The sequence below is a fragment of the Bactrocera tryoni genome, unplaced genomic scaffold (genome assembly GCF_016617805.1).
Source record: "Bactrocera tryoni isolate S06 unplaced genomic scaffold, CSIRO_BtryS06_freeze2 scaffold_128, whole genome shotgun sequence".
In the NCBI taxonomy this organism is placed as follows: domain Eukaryota; kingdom Metazoa; phylum Arthropoda; class Insecta; order Diptera; family Tephritidae; genus Bactrocera; species Bactrocera tryoni.
In genome coordinates, this window is record NW_024395843.1 from 22,232 (window position 1) to 27,427 (window position 5,196).

The window sequence follows — 5,196 nt, forward strand, 5'->3', positions numbered from 1 at the left end:
ATTTTCAAAAGAAAATCGTTTTATTTTAATATATATTCCTAAAGATGAGAACAATATGAGCAAATACATGAAAAATTAAGTTTTTTATTTATGCTTCTTTTTAACTGTGGCAAGCTAATAAATGTTCACCACAGAAAAATGTTACGAACAAATATGTAACCATGCCGAATAGTGGGGTTCAGAATATGCTCATTCACAGCCATATTTATGTTTTTGCCATCGTAAAGGAGGTTTTCGCAAGACAATTTGTTTGAGTTTATTTCATGGTACAATCCTTTACGATGGTTTATTTAGTTATTTTAATCAGGAAAAAGTGTTTACAAATTCTCCTTGGGAGTACTATAAATAACAGATCGACTGGGATTTTATTCCAATAAAAGTACGAAATAACTAAACATGGCATCGTTAATATTGCTGCGTAATGGGTCAGTTGCTGTTCCAATTTTATGATTTAAGAGATGAAGAAGCGATACGCGATGCTGTGAAGTACTCATATGTAGTTATCAACTTACAGTTGGTCGTGAATTCGAGACAAAATTTTAAATTCAATGACGTGCTCGTATAAGGTGCACGTCGCATTGCTAGGTAAGCTAAAACTAATCTTTATTTCAAAAGATTTACCATGTGCTTTTTATTCTATAGAATCAGCAAAGAAGCTGGTGTAGAACGTTTGATTCATTTGTCTGCTTTAAACGCTAGTCCCAAACCTATGAGCTTTGTGCTTGAGGGTGGCAGCAACTTTTTTAAGAGCAAATACTACGGTGAATGTGCCGTTCGCGATGAATTCCCAGAGGCCAGCTGATATCTATGGCTCGGAAGATCGTTTCCTACGATACTACGCCCACATTTGGCGTCGCCAGTTCCGTGCCATGTCACTCACACTGGTTTGTGGGCGAACGTACTGTAAAACAACCAGTTTTTGTGTCGAGTGTTGCACAAGCTATTGTCAATTGCGCTAAGGATCCCGATACTGCTTTGAGCAAAATTGAATTTAGATACTTTCTAATATGCGAAACACTCAACCGAACCTGTTACCGAACGTTGAGCGAATTAATTGACTGGTTCCATCGTGTTATGCGCAAAGATGAAAAATGGGAATACCGTTCACTGAGCTTACCTGTCCTGGACAACCTATTGGTGAGCTACATAAGGAACGTATCGATCGTGAATGTCTTACCGATGTCGTTCCCTCCGATATACCGTGCGTGGAGGATTTGGCACAATGACCTCCACCAAAACCGATAGAACATCGGGAAGAACTACGTTTGTTTGCATAAAACTAATATAATGGCAACAACAGCTAAGCAAATAATGAACACCAGTCATCAAATGAAAGTTGGTCGCGTTGGTGGCCAAGCAGCGATTTGAAAAAGAAACATTTGCATCTATGCGAATTACAATTTGTCTTTACTTCTAGTGAATTATGGTCGATCATGAAAGGTGTGGAAGCTGATAATTAAACTTTAAAAAACAAATAAATGTAATTTGGTTAATAATGAACCGCTATTAAAAATTAAGGAATTTGAGTTGTATTTTTATTTGGGCCAAACAAGTTACTATCGATTAGATAATTTCAAATGGAATATATTTCGAACAATCGATGTATTTGTATAAACAACGTCAAACTATTTCTTGCATAAAAATCTTATACGTGAAGTAGGTGTTAGTACTATTTTAAATATGAAAGTATAAAACTTATAGCAGGTATTTGTTAATTACTTTTGATTTCATTATTGCATTTAGTTTAAACCATGGTACAAGGATATCGACCCATCAAAATACCGACAATATTCATATATGTAGCTAAATCAATACAGCTACAAATCAGCTTATTGAAGTCAAATATTATGCCAGTATTGCTATTGAGCATTGCAATATAGTGTTGCGTAAGCTAATTTAAACTACTTTTTACCACTATCCTTTTTATTTAAAAACTTAGCTTAGATTTAAAAAATAATATGGTAAATCTGTTAAGATGGTCAAACACTCCATTTGGAAACGAGTAAGATTCCTGATCGCCGGCGTATAGCTAAATTCTGACATATAAAACGTGTAAGTAGTTTGTGATTACAAAAATTTATTCTAAAAATGTTTCCTGGCTATTATAATTATCTCTTGATTTATCTTACAATAAAAAATTGTGTTTTACTGTTCAGACGAATTATTACGATACCTAATACCAAATTTTTCCACAATAGTTATCTCTTTTGGTTTACTTTATCACATTATCAAATATAATTTCTAATTTGTCCATGAATAAGTTAACTAAAACGCTCAAAAATATATAGCACATTTATTTATATCAAGAAGATATAATTAAACTTTTTGATAACAGCATTAAACTTCATTCTATAAGCAAAATTAAAAATAGTATTTATAAATGTATAATTATAGTACTATAAATTTATAATTCAATATTATAGCATTTTTGCTTTACGCAACCCGTTTTGACCTCTCGCCACCCTTATTCACCAGAGGTGGCCATGATGTTTTTATTGTGAACGTACACTTGGGGGGTAGGTTAAGGACTGTGAATGGCTCTTTTACGATGGTAAATGGGCACTTTCCCTACTCCCTTGTACCATTGTTTGTGCTTGTGCATATTTATGCAAAATTATTTAAAACAAAAATTTAAATCTCTGCGAATTGTGTTTCGCTTATTATTTGTGGACATTTTGTGACTAAAATAATATTTGATCTATTTTAAGTCGTTTTAATAAAATGAAAAAATTTACACTCAAACTATTTTATTTTATACCATATATTTTTTGTAATTTACAAAAACTTAGTTTATCGTAATGCCATTGGGGCACAATTCCGATTTCTTTGGCGCCGCGATTTGAAGGTACCGTTGGAAAGAGGTTTTAGTTTACGAGATTTTCGACATTAAATTTCAAAAATTCGCAAAATTCGAACATTTCAAGAAGCTATTTCACCACGTTCAACCCACTCTATTCACATTTTTCTCTTCAAATTAATTAAGTTACACTATAATCTTTTTAATAAATCCACATTTCACACTTTTAGCAAGTTTTTTATTTAAAAAATCTTTATTTTAAAAATTACATTTTACACTCGTTTGAGCTTCATTTGTTTACCAAAAATTACGAAGAAATGGAGCGCTGCCACGTGATGACAAGGCAATTCGCTGAAATTCCTCTTTTTCGCAAAAATTTCTCTATTCATGCATATGGATATTTTTTTTTGTAATTTATTAAGCAAATAAGTAATATTATATAAATGTACTAGCTGTTACCCTGTGCGTTTCGCTACACCTAAATCGATTAAAACTCTTAAGGGTTTTTACTTTGTGTTTTATTTATTGTTGTAAAACTGTTACTTATTTATAAAACATTTATAAAATATATTGGTATACAACATTTTTGGGTTTTCCACCTGGCGCGTAAATAAATAAGCACCTTGGTGTTGCCACTCTCGAGCATGCGACGAACAATTGGCCGTGGGAGATGCACGGTTCTTCCAAATTGACGCCGCACACTTGAAACGTTTGCCCTTGCGATTTGTTGATGGTCATCGCAAAGGCAAGACGTACTGGGAACTGCAAGCGCTTAAATTCAAACGGCATGTCCGTTGGAATCATGGGAATGCGTGGTAAGAGTACAACTTCACCTGCTGCCTTGCCATTTAGTATTGTTGCTTCAATCAAATTTGGCCACAATTTTTTGCCTGAAAGTCTTGTGCCATTACACAAAGTCGGTGGCTACAGATTTCGTAGAAGTATAATGGGTGAACCAACTTTCAGGACCAAACGATGCGGTGGCAGACCGGGGGGATCCAAAGAATTCAAGAATTCATTTGGATAATTGACTACTTCATCTTGATTTAAAACGCTATGAATCGATGTACATATATGTTGTAGCTTCTCCTTGCAGTTTTCCTTGAATGGCAAAATTGATTTCGTTGACGTGTACATTTTTGGTGCCAATATTGCGCGTTCACTTAAATAATCGTGGCGTTGATAGTGTTGAACAATATTCGGAAATACACTTTCAATCAATTCTTTTTCGATTGTAAAAGTGTACAAAAGTTGTTCGGCAATGTGATCAAACCGGTATCATCGATTGGTATTTTGCCTTCGCCAATGTCCAACAACTGCTTCGAAAACGCCGCTGCTGATCTATCATTTTGCAATTGGACTCGCATGTTGATGGTAAGAGTCAGCCTTTGAACATGTCTCCACAAAACTGACGATTTTAAACATACGTTTATTTCGTCGGCAGGAGTTGATCGAGGAATGACTGACAAAGTTTGCCGAAAATCGCCGGATAATAAGATTAATGCTCCGCCAAAAATTTGTTACTTTTGGCGGAAATCTTGCATTGTTCTATTGAATGCTTCTAATGACTTTTTGTTAGCCATTGGGCACTCATCCCATAGAACTATTCCAGCTCCTCGCAAAACTTTTGCCATTGTTGAATTCCTCGATATGTTGCACGTTGGTGTTTCAACGACTTGTATGTTCAACGGTAATTTCAACGCAGAATGTGCAGTTCGGCCGCCGTCAAGTAGAGTAGCAGCGATGTCTGACGAAGCAATTGCCAGCGCAATTTTCTGTTGTGCCCGTATAGTAGCAAGAATCAAAGAGATCAGAAACGTTTTCCCTGTACCACCTGGCGCATCAAGAAAGTAGAATCCACCGGCGTTATTGTCAACCGCTCGTATAATCTTATCATAAGCATTTTTCTGCTGAATATTCAATTTAGTAATGTTAGCTTGTATGAAAGCACGCAATTCATTGCAATCGTATTGTTGTTCACGTTGAAGCTCATGGTCAATGACTGGGCGCAGTAATGCCAAGTTGCGCTAATGCCTTATTCGCAATTGTAAGGCACAGATCTTCAACCAATATCAAAGCAGAATTATACATTTGTAATGTGTATAGCAAGTCTGCGTCCGATGCTCGATTACGCGCCAAAATTAATAAGTCCTCGGTCATGCAGTCTTTGTACTTATTCCACAGTTATTGCGGATTTGACGGAAGGCATGTAGATATTATTATGGCGAATAGTACGCGTATTTGTTTTGGATGAGATGTGAGTGATGCGTCATGAAGTGCGGTGTCCCAATGCATATCATCTTCTAACAAATGCAATCGCTGACATGCTTCACGATACGTCGCACACAACTGACCGTCAACAGTTTTCATATCATCAAATGATCTTGGTCCGCGCACGT

The 5,196-nt window shown here is 35.7% G+C and overlaps 1 pseudogene; it reads left to right on the plus strand.

Annotated features, from left to right (window-relative positions):
• The first annotated feature begins 421 nt into the window (after positions 1–421).
• Positions 422–1,247, plus strand: LOC120780054 (annotated as a pseudogene).
• The last annotated feature ends 3,949 nt before the right edge of the window (positions 1,248–5,196 follow it).